Source organism: Ursus arctos, unplaced genomic scaffold, assembly GCF_023065955.2.
Source record: "Ursus arctos isolate Adak ecotype North America unplaced genomic scaffold, UrsArc2.0 scaffold_10, whole genome shotgun sequence".
NCBI lineage: Eukaryota > Metazoa > Chordata > Mammalia > Carnivora > Ursidae > Ursus > Ursus arctos.
This window is the reverse complement of record NW_026622764.1, coordinates 57,227,276-57,245,832: the sequence shown is the minus strand read 5'-3', so window position 1 is coordinate 57,245,832 and position 18,557 is coordinate 57,227,276. Positions and strand designations below refer to the sequence as shown.

General features: G+C 41.3%; 1 long non-coding RNA gene across 1 annotated transcript in view; it reads left to right on the top strand.

The window, feature by feature from the left end:
• LOC113251310 (uncharacterized) overlaps positions 1–9,984 on the top strand; it is a 10,142-nt gene extending 158 nt beyond the window's left edge. Inside the window, exons 1-4 of the long non-coding RNA XR_003314406.4 lie at positions 1–356; positions 626–706; positions 7,708–7,839; positions 9,497–9,984. The exon at positions 1–356 is cut by the window's left edge and continues 158 nt beyond it. This is a non-coding gene — a long non-coding RNA (uncharacterized LOC113251310). The remainder of the gene's footprint in view (positions 357–625; positions 707–7,707; positions 7,840–9,496) is intronic.
• The last annotated feature ends 8,573 nt before the right edge of the window (positions 9,985–18,557 follow it).

The window sequence follows — 18,557 nt, the reverse complement described above, 5'->3', positions numbered from 1 at the left end:
CCCAGGAAGGGATTATCATGAAGGTCAGAGCTGAGGCTCTAGAGAGGACTTGCCTGGACTTGAATCCAGAATCTTCTACTTACCAACAGTATAACATTAGACAATTATTTGCACTGACCCTCAGTTTCCTCATATGTAAAAGAGAGGTAACGACAGTTCCTTTTTCATAAAGTGATTTGAGTATAAATTCAGGTTATGCATGGGAAGTGCTTGGTATAGTGAAGCACAGTACCCAGACATGCTCAATGGGTTGTCATTGTCATCTTTGTTATTGCAGATGTGAACTCAGACATCGATCTCAGGCTCTTCCCACAATGAAACAGAATGGTGCATTTTATAACCAGAGCCAACTCAGAGTAAGGGAGTGTCGCATGTTTTCTGCCCTCTCCTGGTGGTGTGCTGATAAATAGTTCACATTCAGTTTTGAGCAGGGGGGGTGGGGGGTGGGAAGCCACACTTTGTAGTGTTTACCAATTTCCATGATGTAAATATTCCTGCCAGGGCTAATTTCCACCTGAAGTTCACTACATGCAGACTTGGAAAGAGAGGACCAGAATCTGCTCTCTCAAGCTCATATGAGCCTGCCTCTGCACACCCAAGAGAGAATCTCTCTTCTCTTTTGCAGCCCCTTTGTTCCCTGCTGAAGCCAGCTCTCTTCCCTCTCAGGCAGAGGACCTAGCATTCTCTCTGCTGTGCTCCTGCAGAGGTAAGTGTCTGTTTATGCGTGGAAGATAGAGGCAGTCTTCAGGCTGAAGCTCGTAGCGGTGCTCAGGCCCAGCAAATGGCACTTTTAATTCTCATTTGCTAGTGTTCCCTAGATGTCTACTGCCCTTGGGGGATCTTGGCTGTGGCTGTGGCTTGGGTAAGACTGTTATCTTTGGATCACATAATGCCGTCATAATGCCTTCTTAAGACCAAAATCTCCTTACCTATTTTTAACATGTAGCATTTTCTATGGCATTATTTCTACTTAGGATGTTAAAGCAATCATTTCTGCATCTTTCCACAGTCTTCACAAGGATACTTTTTGCCAACTATATGATTCCATCAATACACCTACATGTAAGGTGTATGCAAAAGAAAAAGAACTAGGAGACAAACACTGGGAAAAGTGGCATAAATATGAGAAAAGAATAAGAATCTCAAGAACTGAGTATAGTCTTGAATATTGACAGGAGAAGTAAAGTGAACCATTGCATCTTCCAATGAGGTCACTAACAATTTTAGGAAGAGAAAGTTAATCTCTGTCCTGGAGGCAGAAGTAGGTAAAGGAAGTGAAGAAATTAAGGGCACGTGTTCGTTACCTGCCAGGGATTTCCCAACAGAGGGAAGTCCTTTGCCAAATCATAAAGTGGCTCGTGGGAAGGGAAAGAGGGCTTCTTCTGTTTTTTTTTAAAGGTATTATTTACTTATTTGACACAGAAAGAGAGACAGAGAGCACAAGCAGGGGAGCAACAGGCAGAGGGACAAGCAGACTCCCCACTGAGCAGGGGGCCTGATGATGATGCAGGACTTGATCCCAGGACCCTGGGATCATGACCTGAGCTGAAGGCAGACGCTTAACCGACTGAGCCACCCACACGGCCCAGCTTCTTCTATTCTTAACATTTTCTAAAGATTAGGTCATTGGTTCCTAACTAGCTGACCAATACAGGCAAGGCCCGCCTTTCCCCGCCCCCTCCCCTTTTTCTTGCTGTCCCTCCAGCAGGAGGTATGGTGGCAGCCCGCTCTCTCCCACTGCCTCCTGTCTTACCAGGAGTTAGTCTTTGGGAGCGTGATCATACATCCAGGTTTGCCTGGAGTTAGTCCTAATTACTCCTAAGAGCCCAGAGTCCACTCTGGCTTGTTATAATCTTCCATTTTCAAAAGGATCCCAGTTTGGATGATAAATTATATAGTCATGCTGTCTATGAACAACAGAGCTAGAACGAAAACATGAGTGCACAAAAGCAAGTAATAGTCTGCCAGCAATTTACATAATAACTTCCATTTCTCAAGCAAATCACTCCGTGACACCACACACATCATTTCAATTAACCCTCACAGCAACCCCACGAGGGAATTTCGGGGACATGGATTTTACAAATGAAGGAAGTAACAGGGTTAAAGCGCCTTGACCAAAGTCATCCAACTATGAGGAACAGAACAGGATTCAAACATCCATCTGTGTGACCCCAACTTCTGCCCTGAAAGGGGCCTGGCTGCCTCTTCAGGGAGTGTGGAGAGCCCCCCCCCCCAATTTCTGACTGTGAAGAAACAACTTTACCAAGAAAGTTGGTCGGTTTCAACGCTAAAGGAATACTCTCAATATTCCCTTTTTCATCTTACATTTGAAAGGAAAAATCTGTTTCTGCAGCTGTCTGTGTAATTCAGCTCTTGTTTCTGTAACCTAATTTGAAAGAACACTTCCAAAAGAAGCAACCAAGTCTACAAAAGCACAGTTTGACTCGAATGGATCCAACCAATTCGCAAATGGAAAATAACACTGAGGAGTAAGTTTTGCATCACAAGCATCGAGCTCTGAGTCATTCCCAATGACACTGAAGATTCAAAGAACTCAGAAAATGGATGGTTTAAAATCTTTGCCTGGCTTAATCTTCTAAACCCATTGCTCTCCCAGAAAAGATGACTCAAGTGTTAGCCTTTGCTTTCATCACCAGAGAGTCTGCAGTTTTCTTTATTTCCCCTTTTTTAAAAAGTGGGTATTTTTTTGCATTTTAATTTTTAATTCCAAAAGCTCTCCCTTAATGCATTCTCTTTCACACACACACACACACACACACACACACACACACACACACACATCAGAAGTAAGTGACCTTTGATCAATGCCCCAATCTCAGACCTGCACAATGTTATTGATTTGTTTTTTGTCCTTCTAGATAGTTTTCTATCCAGGAAATTATTTTTCTTCTTCTACTTTCTGCCTTTTCCAATAAAGCTTCCAATATAACTGTTTTCCCTTGCTCCCCTCAAACTCCATCATGGGAAAGCAACCAAAATCTCAGAGGTGGAAATTTCACTCGGGGCTGCAGCAGCCCCCCCCCCCACCCGTCTCTCTGTCTAGTTCCTCTGTCACCCTGCCTGGGGCTCTAGAGTCCGACTTCTGGGTGTGAATCTTGGCTCCATCACTCACTAGCTGAGTGACCTTGGGCAAGTTCATTCATTCACTATTCATTCAGCAAACATTTACTGAGTGCCCATTATTATGTGTTCGAGATAAAATGGTGTATAGGACAATATCCCTACCCTTATGGAGCTTACATTCTAGTGGGAGACGCAGAATATAAACCTATGAATGAATATAGCATAATTCCAGGAAGCAACAAATGTCATGAAGAAAAATGAAACAGAGTCAAGGGACAGAGACTTTTTTCAAATCTAGGTGATCAGACAAAACCTCCCTGAGGATGTGACGTTAGAGCAGAGAGTTGAGTAGAGTTAGGGAACAAGCCAGGAAAAGATGTGAAGGGAATGGCAAGCGTAAAGGCCCTGAGGCAGAAACCAACTTCAAGTGTTGGAGGAACAGCAGTAAGGCAAGCGAGCTGAAATGGTGGCACATGAAGCATTCTAATTCCCCCCCCCAATCTTCCTAGCCCTGGAGTCCCCCAACCCCAAATTTCTCCAGCTCTATTGGATCCTACAGTAGTCCGCTCTTTCACTACCTTCTGATTGCTTGTCTCCTCCCTCATATCCTCACTTCCGCCCTTAATCAGCTTAGATCCAAAGTCCAGTTTAATAACTACTCCCTTGCATGAACACTCAACTCCTCAGCTTCCTGTCATCTTTCTTTCCCTAAACTTGTAACACTTCTTCCCTAATCCTCATCTTCATGGACAGATTTCCTATCTCACTGAGAAAACAGAGGCCAGCAATCAAGGACATCCACCAGCTCCCAGACGCACTTGTACCCCATCCTCGCTCTCCCTCCTGCAGGTGCCAGGGCTGATGGCCTTCCGGCAGGTACGCACACTCCACCCCTCCAGTCTTCTCTAGCGAGTGTCCTCCTTTCTCCTTCGTGATCCCACCGGCATAAGGAATGCAGTACTTTCCTCCACTGTCACAAAGTCCTCTCCTGACGACCCACCACCTCAGGCTTCTGACAGTCTCTATACCGCAAGCACTTTTGCTCACCGTCTCCACCTCCTTTCTCCCCGTTCCCTCTGAAGCCTCTCCCGCAGGCTGTGGCCACCATCCCACGGAAAGTGCCTCATCTGCTAAATCTTTTGCCTTGGCACATCCAATGCTTGATCTTCTGTCCTCATTTCCCAGACCCATGGGCAACACTGGAGCCCGCTTCCTGCATTGCCTCCCTTCTGACCTTCACCTCCATTATTGCTCCTGTTTCTGATTCCAAGCAAGTCTCCCTGCCCTTCTCCACAATCACATCCCTGCCCTGCTCATATTCCTCCCCTGCTGCCCACCCACTCAAACTCCAGGCCCCTGGAGTGGGGGTGGGGTGGGGACCTACAAGGGCCTACATGGCCTTATCTCACCCCAACCCACCCCAGGACCTCTCTGACCTCTGCTTATTCCCCTACCTTACTGCCTCTGCTCTCGCCACATCTGCCTCATTGCTGTTCCTCAAACATGCCCAGCACACTCCTCTTTAAGGGCTTTTGTGCTTGCTATTCCCTCTATCTGGAATGCTCTCCCTCTACAATCCACTTGGCTCACTCCTTCCTCACCGTCAGGTTTCTACACTAGTGTCACTTTCTCAGGAAGACTTTCCTGGCTAACTACTTGGCCCTCCTGGTGGACCCTCACTGCCACTCAACACTCCCTATTCTCCTTTTGTTTCTTTTTCTAACTTTATTATTTTTTTTAGTAATCTCTACATGGTAGGGCTCGAACTCACAACTCCAAGATCAAAAGTCAACATGCTCTACCAACTGAGCCACCCAGGCACCCCCACAGTCTCCTTTTCTACTTCATTTTTCTTCACAGAGCTTACTACCACCTGATAGCCTACATATTTCTTCGGCTATTGTTTCCTCCCACTAGAATGTAAGCTCTATACAGGAACAAGATGCCCAGCATCTAGAATAGTGCGTGGCACATAGTAGGCCCTCAACAAGCACTTGTTGACCAAATGAAGAATTTGCACGCAGCAACTGGGAGATCATGTAGGGACTTGTAGTCCTGGAAAGGACTTTGCATTTTATTTTAAATGTGAAGGGAAGCCACTGGAGAGTACATTGTATGACTTACAATTTTAAAAAGACCACTCTGGGGAGATACAGACTTGCAGTGATGGAATGAATTAGTCACAGGGATGGCACAGGGACTCTAGTCAGTGATATTGTAATAGTGCCACGTGGGGACAGACAGTAGCTTCATTTGTGGTGAGCCCAGCATAGAGCAGGGGAATTAACTAGGCTGGATACCTAAAACTAATGCAACACTGTGTCAACAAGGCTCCGATAAAAACATTTAAAAAAAATAAAAATAAGAAGACCACTCTGGCTGCTGTGTGTAGGGAAGAAAGTCCTAGGAGTAAGAGTGGCATAGGGGGGCACTTGAAGGCTAATGCAATGTTCGAGCAAGATGGGTAACGAGGGCCTGAGCGAAGTTGAAAAAAGTTCAGAGTCTTGGGTCTATTTCGGAGTTATCATGGACAGACAGAACTTGTTATAAATTGGATGAGGGATCTGAGAGAAAAAGAGGAATTCGGTTTTGGGACTCAGTGAGACTGTTTCCCCTAACTGTGCAATAGGGACAAGTAGAGCATCTCCCTCATGGGATCGTTGCAGAAAGGGGTAGAGGACATCGAGTCTCACACCGCGTTGGGAACATGGTAAGCCTTCAGTAAACGTTGGCGCTTATTACTACCCCCAAGATGACTGTGTTTCCCTGCTTCCTGGGTAAATAGGATTACAAAAATATCCAACCCACAGAGACTGAGGAAACAAAACACTTTATTTGCAGAGTGCACCCTTCCCTCCCAAGGGATAGATTTTGACTTCACTTAACAGAATACTTAACATTAGTGTTGGAACAGTTTCCTTGCACACAGATAACATAAAAGGATTCCTCACATTTCAAAAGAATCCTAAGGCTCCTGTAAGTGGTGTTTGTCCATTCAATACTTAGCAGAAGGAGTAACTAAAAGCTAAAATTACAAACCTCTGCTGATTCAAAATCAATCCAAATGTAAGAAAAGTACATCTGAAATAATAATGATTTTTTAAAACAGGTGTTTGCTGCATTTTAATACTCCAGAAGCTAAAACACCACACTGTCCGTCCGGTTCAATACAGGACACCTGGCAACGCTATTTGTCCATGTAACTCAGCTTTCTGCAAAGGCAACACCCAGTGCTTTTTGGCTGCCTTGGCCTGTCCTCACTTCCCCCTGGAAAACTGTTTTAAACTTAGTACAGATAACATTCTGCCTCTATTACAATTAGCAGCTTCTCTCAATGGGTCACTTCATTTGGCAGGTGCTTCTGTGGGGTAACCCAGTATCTTGTTTCAAAACCTCTCAACCTGGCAGCCTCCAGGTAGCATGTGAAAAGCTGCCTGAGGGGAATTTAGGAGCTGCTTTGGGACCTTCAGGTACTAGCATCTTCTGCCTCACCACGTCTCCCTGACTGTTATTGCCCCACTCGTGGGAAGACCGGCCATTCTTCTTCCTAGCTCCCAGGCACCCTGTGAGGTTGGTGAGGAGTCCCTAACTCTGAGACCCCTTTCCCTCCTCGCCCCATAAATAACTCCTCCCTAAATGCTTTTACTGCCTGGGAAGCTGCAGACAACCTTGGATTTGAACTGCAGCTGAAAGAATTTGCCCAGTGATTGGGTCTCTGCTCCCTGACGTCCAGACTCAAATGGAAGAGATCCTTGCTTCTGGAAGTAGGGTTTTTGGATCAGCAGGCTCACCAGGGAACTTGTTAGAAATGCAGAGCCAGAGGCAGTATTCCAGACCTTTGAATCAGAATCTGACTTTTAGCAAGATCCCCAGGTGATCCCCACTCATCTGCAAGTTTGAGAAGCCAGAGAAGTGCTCAGGCCCCTCCCTTCCTGCTGGCTAGGGAGCATTCTTCTAAGTGTCCTGCTCAAGGGCCCTTAAGCCCCAGCCTACTTCATTGTCCTCACCTTCCTTCCTTCCTTCCTTCCTTTCTTTCTTTCTTTCTTTCTTTCTTTCTTTCTTTCTTTCTTTCTTTCTTTCTTTCTTTCATTGATCTCTACACCAACATGAGGCTTGAACTCACACCCCAAGATCAAGAGTCACATGCTCTACTTCCTGAGCCAGCCAGATGGCCTGTCCTCACTTTTCAAAAATCCTGAGCCCAGGACTTCTGACACCCACTCTGCCCTGCCCCCTCACAGCCAGCGTCTCTTTTATGGACCCCTTTCCCTTCTACCCCTGCCCCACTCCTGGGCTCTGAGGAGGCTCCAGGCTCCACTCCTGGGACATTTCCTGGAGGGTGGCTTTCCTGATGTACTTCTCCCCAAGGAGGGCCTGTGATACCAACCCAAGTGCTCCCCCTTCTGCACTTTTTAGAGTTGCTTTAACCTGTCCAGTGACAGCCCGTTAGAGCTGGGCCGGACTGCCCTCAACCTTGGTTTTTGGCAGGGATGTGAGCCATCTCATGCAGACCAAGGGATTTCGTTTGCCATAACTTGCCCTGAAGTTGAGACCTCTCAGACTTCCCATGCTGCATGGACATACTATCCTGTTTCTTTTTCCTCCTGGTATTCCCTCCAGCCCCAACAGAAAAGCAGAACCCAAGGAAAGGCTGCCTTCAAATGGGGACACCCGGGGAAGATGGGGGATGAGCACTGACAAGCAGCCTTGGACAGAGAGTCATGATTCATCAGAAACAAGCCAGCAGGAGGGGTAGGTACATTTAAAATGCTCTGAGAACTTGATTCTTTGAAGGTTTGAGGATTTCAGTTTGTTTTTTTTTTAATTTTATTTAATTTTAAATTTAATTTCAATGTTAATTTATACATAAAATATATATTATATATTCTACATTTTACATATTATATATTATGTCTTTTATATGTACATTATGTACATATTTAAATGTATATGAGAGAGTGTGAAAGAGAGATAGAAGGGTTCTAGATGCAGTTTTTCCAAATGGCCATCTTTCCACATGTTTTAGAAACACGCCTAAAACCCAACATCGAAAGAAGTAGAATTTTTCTGTAGATCTATCCTCATGAGGAGTCTAGAGGACTAATTTCATAAACCTCAGCTTCCTCGTCTGAGAAATGCGGTAGCTGGATTAGAGGGACTAGCTTGTCAAGTGAGCGTAAGGAGCATTCCAACTTTAAAATTACCAAAATTTCCTGGAACACTAGGTGATTTTTCTTCTTTAAGTTTGATTCTACCAGAGATGTCATGGCTTAGTATTGCTTAAGCTAATTCTGGATTGTTCATGTGCCTTTGGACTGAATGTAACATAGGCTTCCTCTGTACAATTGGTGATGTCCTAATGGTGTGTGCCAGGTTTAAGTTGAAATGTCTGTAGTCTCAGGCCTTGAGTTCACCCAAAACGTAAGGCTCCGGAAAACAAGTGGGGGGGGGGCAAGGAACCGCGTTCTGTCTACTGATGCAAGTGCGCCCTCTGCTGGCCCTGTGAAGGTGATGCGGCCTCATACAGGGACGTCGTCCGCTCGTGGTACAACCCAGCTTTTGCCCTTCCCCTCCTGCTGCAGCATTCCAACCAAGCAACATTTATTTAGTACATACCCTGAGCTAAGCACAAGTGTGCTTAGGGCTGGGGATCAAAGATAAAGAAAAGAGTCGCAGCCTTAAAGGATCTCACAGTCTACTGGGGCACACCCAAATCAGATCTTTATAATGTAACTTGAGTGGTGTCTCTCTGGAACTGTGCCTCATGTGCCATAAGTTTGCAACCACAAGTGGCATACAAGAGCCCAAACCAAACAGCACAGTACAATACCCTTTTGTTAGAAAAGGAGGACTGTGACTCACTCTAGCATTTTCTCTGTGCGCAGAAACTGATGACCTGCATGGGAGCAATCTGGCTAAGCTGTGCTCCCTTAAAGACCTAGATTACCTGGGAGTAGTCTTGACAGCCCCCACCCAAGGTTCATGTGGGAGCTGCTGCAGAGAAAGGTCAGGACTCCACAGAGAGGGAGTGGAGGTTAACAACAGGGGCCACGAGGATATCTATGCATTTCGATAGTAAATTAATAAGTAATGAGTGCATTTAAAATATGTTAAGATCTCTGACACTTTAACAAGAGTCTGGCTTATCTTCCCAGCTAGATTTTGTTGGATTTTATTTTTTATTTTTTTAATAGAATTTCTCTGGTCACGTTCTTGAAACTAGGCCAGGAGACCTCCTCACTTTCTAAAATACAAAAATTACTTCTGCTCCTCTTCTCAAATCTAAATCAGACTCTGGACGTACCTAACAACTCAGTGTGCCTTTTAGTTAATTTTGTCTCCTCTAGCAATGATTTGCTTTTGCTTTAAAAGAAAATTCTGCTGTTAACTAATACGCTGTACAAGCCAGCAGGCAGAAGAACTTGGAGAAAGAGGAAGAGCACATGTTTTCCTTAATGCCTTCTCAAGGAAGTGGAGAAATATGCCACTCAATGCAGAAGTCACTCTGGACAAATTTCTTGAAACCAAGGCCTAAAGGAACACTCGTCTTAGCAACAAAGAGTGGCTATAATTACAGATGAGGACCTTTGATGAATCTCTAAAACGAAGCCTGCAAAGGTATAGTTCACAAAAATCTGTGCAAGAGAAGAAGGAAAGGACAGGCAGGACGGGAACCCCATGAGAGTGGAGAAAAAGCAAAAGGTGAGAAGGAAGAAGGGAGGAGGCCGGGGGAGCAGAAGGGAGTATGACCTGTGAGGAGCGAGTAGCCAGGGGGCAGGGGCCGCGCCACGATGAACACTTGACATTCACAATTAAAGTGTCAGAAATGCATGTCTTTGGAAAGCGCAGGCAAAAGCGAGTAGAACTTAAAGGTTCTCACAAAAAGGCACGTGTGGGAGAAACGCAGTCAGGACAGAAGTGCATGGGGTGAAAAGTGAGAGCCCCTTCCCCCACCCCCACCCCCACCCTCACAAACAGGCACCACTGATGGAGGTGGGAGGGGTGCAGGGGCTGGCGCAGGTGGGAGGCGCTGAGCACCTAAGGCAAGTGGCCACACTGACCTGCTGAAGCCCAGCCCTCGATACTTGTGGTTTGGCCAAATGTTGTCAGCCAATGGTTTAACAGCAAATGCTTCGACAGGCTTCCTGCCCCTGAAGACCCTCACCGAATTCTCAGCAAACGTGAGCCCTATTACCGAACAACAACAACCAAAAAACACCACCTCCCAATTTTATTCAATCAGCAAAAACAAAACCAATATTTTTATGTTTGTTGGAAATGTTGAGAATGTACCTGTAGTAATTTTGAACATAGCACATTAAACTTTGTGAAATAAATGGAATGAAAATGTATAAAACATACAAATGTCACTGTAATGACCAAGGTAGCTGCGGTGTCGTAGTGGAAGCTCATCAGAAGGGTTGCCTGGTTATATCATATTTATACTTCCCTTATCTGTCCTAATTCGGGGGAGGAGGGGGTGGGAGTAAAGACCAGGATGGAGAGGAGGGTATGGTAGACCAATGTCTTGTGCCTGGTGACAAATTAAAACATGTTGAATTTCCACAGTTATGTTAGAATTTCATATATCTTGTAGAGAGGTTTAGACAGTATCTTCTCATACAGCTTTAATATAAAATAGTTAATCCTGAAAAATGGTTAACATACAGTACTTTACCTATTATATAAACAATAATAAATACTATTTATGTAATACATAATGAATAATAAATATTTATGAGTAAACATAAACTCTCCTTCATTCAATTATAAAAAAGAGCTCTAATCATTATTCTATTAATAAACTTTTACGTCATAATTCTTTATGAAATATTAAAGTATCAGTTTGGCCTTTAACCAGAATATCCCCTAGGTTCCAGTAAGGTTAGGACTAGTACAGTGTTCTTTGTATCTCCCATATTGTATCTTTGTATAGTTTGTTAGCTGGTTTATACCCTACTTCGTTCCATAAGAGATTTAAGATTGCTCAGTGCCTTTCACATCAGAGGTGCTAAATTGTATTGAACCATATGGCGCTAGGCTGTGTATACACGTATATAAAAAATGTGCCGATTTCAGCAGCCATAATACTAGATGAATATATTTGAATAATACTGAATGCCAAACTGATGGTAACTGAAACAAGTTACACACACACACACACACACACACACACACGTGCGCTCATTTTCTCTTTTACTCTATAGCTTTTTTTAACAGAAACAGAAGAAAAATGCAGAAAAGATAATGCCAAGCTGGGGTACGTCTTACGCAGTGAGTTCTGTGGGGTCTCTATCAGAGACATGGACTTCCATCTGTTCACGGTTCTCCAAATGAACACAACAGACTAGAGATGTGAAGAGGACTCGAGATTCAATCATCTAAACATAGTCCTTGCAAACTGCTGTCATCGGTCCCCTTTGGTTCCAAAGAGGAAGGGATACAAATCACTGTTCTCTGTAGGGAGCCAAGCCTCTGCTAAAATAGTCAAACCACATAGCTCTTTAAGTTTATTTACAGTGTTGAATTCTATAACAGGGTAGAGGTACCCAATGTATTCGATAAATAAAACACGCTTTATTTAAAATAGAGAAGGATTTCCTGGGGGAACAATAAAATCAGGAATGTTACAGTAATTTTGTGAATCATGCAGACATAATTACCAACCAATAAAAATAAAATATCCATAACACTCTCGGTCTTCATTAAATACTGGTTTATAAGACATTGTTCTGTTGTTTGCTTTTGTTCAAACAAAGTCTTGAACACCAATATCCCATATCTGTCGGTATGTACTAGGTGGCAATCTTTATAATTATGGAGTTTTATGCGCAAAAAGTTGTCTAGGTCCCAGCTCTGAGTATGCAGTGAGCACAAGCCATAGAAGCATCACTGTGGCCAAGGGCCCTGGGCTGATTGCGTCTTGCCCAAAGGACCCTGAAATAACACAGCTAAAAGCAGAGAAACAAAAGCTAAAGTCTCAGTCGGTAAAATGGGCCTTGCATGAGGTCAGAGGGCAAGTAAAGTCAACAACAGGAGAAGAGTGGTGGTTAGAACCCAGAAGCTGAGAAAAACGCTTTAGGAGCCATGAGTCAACTAGAACCATTCAAAGCTAAGGCGATGGCTGAGAAAGTGGGCCAAAATATTCCTCATCCCCCTTTCTCAGTCATTATATTACCAACTTAATTTACACCGAGAAATTAATGGCCACAAGAGATGATGATAATGGTGATAATTATGATGACGTTGGCATGATTGGTGTTTTTTCTCCCTGAATTCTAGACATGTGATGTAGCAACTCTTAATTATAAGCTACTATACTTGTTTGCTTGAGTAACCACTGTTAAAGGGACCACAAATACTCAAATACTACATTCTTTCTGCAGACCTACATGGAAATCAGAAGATAGCCTGGTGAACAAGGAATCGGCCCAAGGGAGTCCAAAGAGCAAAGAAGGATAGCTTAGGCATCCTTCTGACTGTTGGAGTTCCTTGTTCCCCTCCAGCATCCACATTAGGACCAGATTGGCCACTGGGAACAGAAATGCCAGTCGGCAGGCCTATGGGATCCAAAGCCGTAAGAAAGGGAGAATCAAGGTGACGAGAAGTTGTTTCTGCAGCCTAGGGAATGTACAGGATTTTGCAGTTTGTTTTTTGTAAATTGTAGATTTTTTTTTCAAATATAAAACATTTTTCATAGACTCCCCCCCAACCCCAAACGTCCTAGGCCCTTAGCGTGCAGTCTACAGTATTCCAGGATTAAATGGTCCTGCCAGTGGAGGCTTAGCCAGAGACGTGGGAACCAGCACTCCTGACAGAATGAAGGGAGTAGAGGTACTGGTTACTGCGAATAAGCCATGGATGGAAGCCCAGTAGGGACAAAGACAATATTCCCCAACACCTACACAGGGCTTGGCTCATAGTAGGCAAAGTTAAGTATTTGAAAATGAATGAGCAAATTAACAGGTAAACCAGAAAGTCAAAGTAGAGGGGTGATAAGGTAACTAGTTTTAAGTAGTAAAAATGCAAAAGATCAGAATCCACGAAATTAGATTAAGTCTAAAACACTATAGCACCTGGTAATCAGAATACAGATCTAATCATAGCGGTGGCCTCTTCCACATTTCCTGCTGAATTAGAGTGGCATTAAGTTTCTTGATAGTTTTTCAAACATTTTATTATGCACATTTATAAAATATACAGCAAAACTGAGACAATTCAATAGTGGATACTCTACACCTACCATCTGGATTCTACCATTAACATTTTACATTTTACTTAGTTTATTGCATGTCTATTCACTTCTCTATCCAATCACCTATTCATCTTATTTTTCATGCATTCCAAAGTAAATTGCAGACATCGCTATATGTCCCCCTAAATAATTCAACATGCCTATCATTAATAGAATTAAAGATTTGTTGATGGTTTTCTCAAATTTTAAAGTGAAATTTATATACAATTAAATGCAAAATCTTACATGTAAATCCCCAAGTTTTAACAAATGCCTACACCTGTGTATCCCAAATCCCTATCAAGATATAGAACACTACCATCACCTCAGAAGCTACTCATAATTTTTTAAGAGTGGTGATTTTTTTGGTAGAGAATGGATAGAAGGGTTGAAACTTCAGTGTGGTCTGATTCCAGTTTACAATAGTGGGGGCAAACTTCAGGTGGTCCTATACAGGGGAGTAAATAGAATTCCATGAGCATCACCTCTACGATCTCAAGAGATCCATAAGAATGATCGATGACTGGCTGTTCTTGAACTTCAGTCTCAAGTTAAAGAAAATACAAGTAGAGACAGCTCGTACAAACTTCTCTCTTCTGTAACATACACTACACTGACAAACACACAGAAGGAAAAGTACTCACTTGTGTCCCCAGCCTCTGTCCTGGAAGTCTGTTAGCCTCTCACTGCCAGAGTCCAGACTGTTCTGTGTAGCTTTCTGCACTGTTTCTAGTACGCAGGCAAGTTAAATTCTTAAAATCAATGAGCCAAAGTCTTCTTTCCTCTCAGAATTGTGTACTGGAAACCATTCAAAAAACTTTCTTATTATAGATCTTAAGATATTAAATGAAATAATTTATATTACCAGATTTGATCTCCATTTATCTAGCATTTTGCTGTGCAACATTTTAGATGTGGCTGCTAGCATCAGAATATGGAACTTGAATCACATTTGTGTCATATCCGGACATTATGATGTCATTAAAATACTATGTCAAAATACCATTTAAAAACTTTTATCATGGAAATTTTCAATTACATACAAAAGCAGATAATAAAATAATGAATCTTCATGGATTTATCACCCAGCCCCAACAGTTACGTTCTTCTTCCTAAAATGCATTCAAATTCACCCATATTGTTGCATGAATCAATAGTTTATTCCTTTTTATTACTGAGTAATGTTCCATTGTATGGATTACCACAGTTTGTTTATTAATTTACACCTTGATTGCTTATTTTGGGGCAATTACGAATAAATACTCGCCTACACATTTTTATGTGAATGTAAGTTCTAATCGGATAAATACCTAGAAGTGGGATTGCTGCTGGGTCTTGTGATAAAGGTATATTTAACTTTATAAGAACTGGCCAAATTTTTTTCTGAAGTGGATGTACCATTTTGCATTTCCAGCAGCAATGAATGAGAGCTCCTGCTTTTGCTCATCAAGGCCAACATTTTGTATTCGGCTCTTTGTCTTGGCCATTCTAATAGGTGTGTAGTAGGGACACAATGTGGTTTTCATTTATGTATCCCCAATCACTAAAGATATCGAACACCTTCCCAAATATTTATTTGCCATTCATATATCTTCTTGGGGAAGTTTCTTTTCAGATATTTGGCCCATTTTTAAATTGGGTTATTTGTTTTATTATTGTTGAGGTTCAAGAGTTCTTTATATATTCTAAATAGAATTACCCTCTGATCCAGTAATTCCACTACTGAGTAGTTACCCAAAGAATACAAAAACACTAATTTGAAAAGATATATGCACCCCTATGTTAATTGCAGCATTATTATACAATAACCAAAATATGGAAGCAGCCCAAGAGTCCATTGATAGATGAACAGATAAAGAGGATGTGGTTTATATATACAATGGAATACTATTCAGCCATAAAAAGAGTGAAATCTTGCCATTTGCACCAACATGGATGTATCTAGAGGGTATAATGCCAAGTGAAATAAGTCAGTCAGAGAAAGACAAATACCATATGCTTTTACTCATATGTGGAATTTAAGAAACAAAACAAATGAAAAAAGAGACAAACCAAAAAACAGACTCTTAAATATAAAGAACAAACTGATTTGCCAAAGGGGAGATGGGTGGGGAGATGGGTGAAACAGGTGAAGGGGATTAAGATAGTATACTTATCATGATGAGCACTGACTACTGTAGAGAATTGTTGAATCACTGTATTGTATACCTGAAACTAATATAACATTGTATGTTAACTATACTGAAATTCAAATTTTAAAAAATTACAGCAGGGGTGCCTGGCTGGCCCAGTGGGTAGAGCATGCAACTCTTGATCTCAGGGTTGTGAGTTCAAGCCCCACGTTGGGCATAGAGCCTACCTAAAAAAAAATTACAGCCAAAAAAAATAAAAGAGTTCTTTATATATTCCAAATACAAGTTCTTTATATGTATTTTTTTTAAGATTTATTTTCTTTATTTGAGAGAGAGAGAGAGCACACCTGCACGTGCACAAGCAGGGGGAAGGAGCAGAGGGAGAGGGAGAGAATCTCAAACAGGCCGCTGAGCGTAGAGCCCATCCTGATGCTTGACCTCACCACCCTGAGACCATGACCCGAGCCGAAACCAAGAGTCGGATGCTCAACCTACTGAGCCACCCAGGCTCCATGGAATACAAGTTCTTTATTGGGTATGTGATCTGCAAATATTTTCCCCATTTACAACTTGTTATTTCATTCTTTTAACAGATTATTTTGCAGAGCAAAAGTTTTTAATTTTGATAAAATTCAGTTTCTCAACTTTTTATATTATGGGTTGCGCTTTTGGTGGCATATCTAAAAATGGATCACCAAATCCAAAATTTCCAATGGATTTTTTTTTCTGGAAGTCTTATAGTTTTACTTTTATATCTGGGTCTGTTAAGTTAATTTTTGTATGAGTTATGTGTCTTGGTTTCTTTTTTACACATGGATGAATGATTATTCCAGCACCATTTATTGAAAACACTGTATTTTCTCTATTGAATTGCCTTTGTAACTTTGTCAAAAATAAGTTGACTACATTTTTGTAGGTCTATTTTTGGCCTCTCTATTCTGATGAATTGATAAATTGATATATGCATCTATCCTTTTAACACTACTATACTGTCCTGATTACTATAGCTTTATAATAAGCCTTAAAATTGGTTAGTATAAATCCTCCAACTTTTTTCTTTTTTGTTGTTATTTTTTAAAAACTTGACTCTTCTAGTTTCATAGCCTTTCCATATAAATGTTGAATCCACTTGTCAATATCTAAAAATATGTCGGCTGAGATTTTTCTTGGGATTGTGCTCAATGTGTAGGTCAAATTGGGGAGAATTGGCATCTTAACAATATTGAGTCTTCCAATCCATAAACACAGTATATCTCTCCATTTACTCAGATCTTCTTTACTTTATTTCATCAATGTTTTATAGTTTTCTGGAAATAGATCCTGAACATATATTGTCGATTATAAGGGTTTTTTTTAATTTTAGGAGGTGCTATTTTAAATATATTTTAAGTTTCAATTTTCAAAAAATATATAAGAAAGAAAGAAGAAAGAAAGAAGAAAGAAAGAAAGAAAGAAAGAAAGAAAGAAAGAAAGAAGAAAGAAATTTTAAATTTCAGTTTTTCCTAAGTGCTATAAACATCTGTGGGCAGATGGAAATAAGTTTTCAATTCATTTGGGTAAACACCAAGGAGTGCAATTGCTAGATCATATGCTAAGAATATGTTTAGTTTTGCAAAAAACTGCCAAACTCTGTTCCGAAGTGAGTTTACCATTTGCATTCCCACCGGCAATAAGAGTTCCTGTTGCTCCGCAGGAATTTGCCGCAGGAATTAGATTTTTGCCATTCTAATAGGCATGTAGTGGTATCTCATTATTGTTTTAATTTGCGTTTCCCTGTTGACATATGATGTGAAGCATCTTCCCATATGCTTACTTGCCATCTGTCTATCTTCTCTGGAGAGAGTCCTTTGGCTCATTTTTAAATCAGGTTCTTTGTTTTCTACTTTTTTGAGTTTTAAGAGTTCTCTGTATATTTTAGATAAGAGCTCTTTTTTCTTAAGTTTATTTATTTAATCTCTACACCCAATGTGGGGCTCAAACGCACAACCCCAAGATCAAGAGTCACATATTCTTCTGATTGAGCCAGCCAGGTGCCCCTAGACAATCGTTCTTTATCTGATGTGTCTTTTGCAAATACTTTCTCCCAGTCTGTGGCTTGTATTCTCTCTCTCTTCATGTTGACTTTCAAGGAGGAGAAGTTTTTCATTTTAATGAAGTCCAGCTCATCAATTCATTCTTTCATGCATCGTGATTTTGGTGTCGTATCTAAAAGTTATCGCCATATTCAAGTCATCTAGGTTTTCTCCTATGTTATCTTTTTTAGGAGTTTTATGGTTTTGCCTTTTACATTTATGGCTATGACCCATTTTGAGTTAATTGTTGTGAAAGGTATAAGGTCAGTGTCTAGAGAGATTATTTTGCATGTGGATGTCTAGTTGTTCCAGCATCATTTGTTGAAGACATTTATGTTTGCTCCATTATACTGCTTTTACTCCTTTGTCAAAGTTCAGTTGACTATATTTATGAGGGTCTATTCCTGAGGGTTTTATTCTGTTTGATTGATCTATTTGTTTATTCTTTCACCAATAAGATACTGTCTTTTTTACTGTACCTTCATAACAAGTCTTGAAGTTGGGTGGTGTCAGTCCTCAGATTTGTTCTACTTCAGTATTGAGTTGGCTGTCTGGGACTTTTGCCTCTCCATCAGTTGTTGTTATGCATGAAACGACTTGTCTGGATTAAGGGAGTTTTTCTTTCTGAATTCCAGAACTACATAATTAATAATCAGGAACCGCCATTCTCAAATGCAATTGGAATACATTATTTTCTGCATTAAAACAAAGTGATGAATAAAATGGAGCAAGATGACTCCAGCTTTTTGTTTTTTGGTTTTTTTCTTCAGGGAGTTTCTCCATTTTCTCATAATAAGGAATCTTTAAACTAACCAGAAAACAAATGACACCAAATTAATAAAAGTGTAGATCAAATGGTCCTCTGTTAACTATTTTTACTCTATTGTAGTTAAGGAATGTGTTGCTTAAATTGCTAGCTAACAAACAATAACAAAAAAATTCATATGTTTCTCCTGATGCCTAAGTGGCCTTACTTATGCCATATATGGTGATCTGGACTATAACTACTTGGTGACACTGACTATGTGGCTT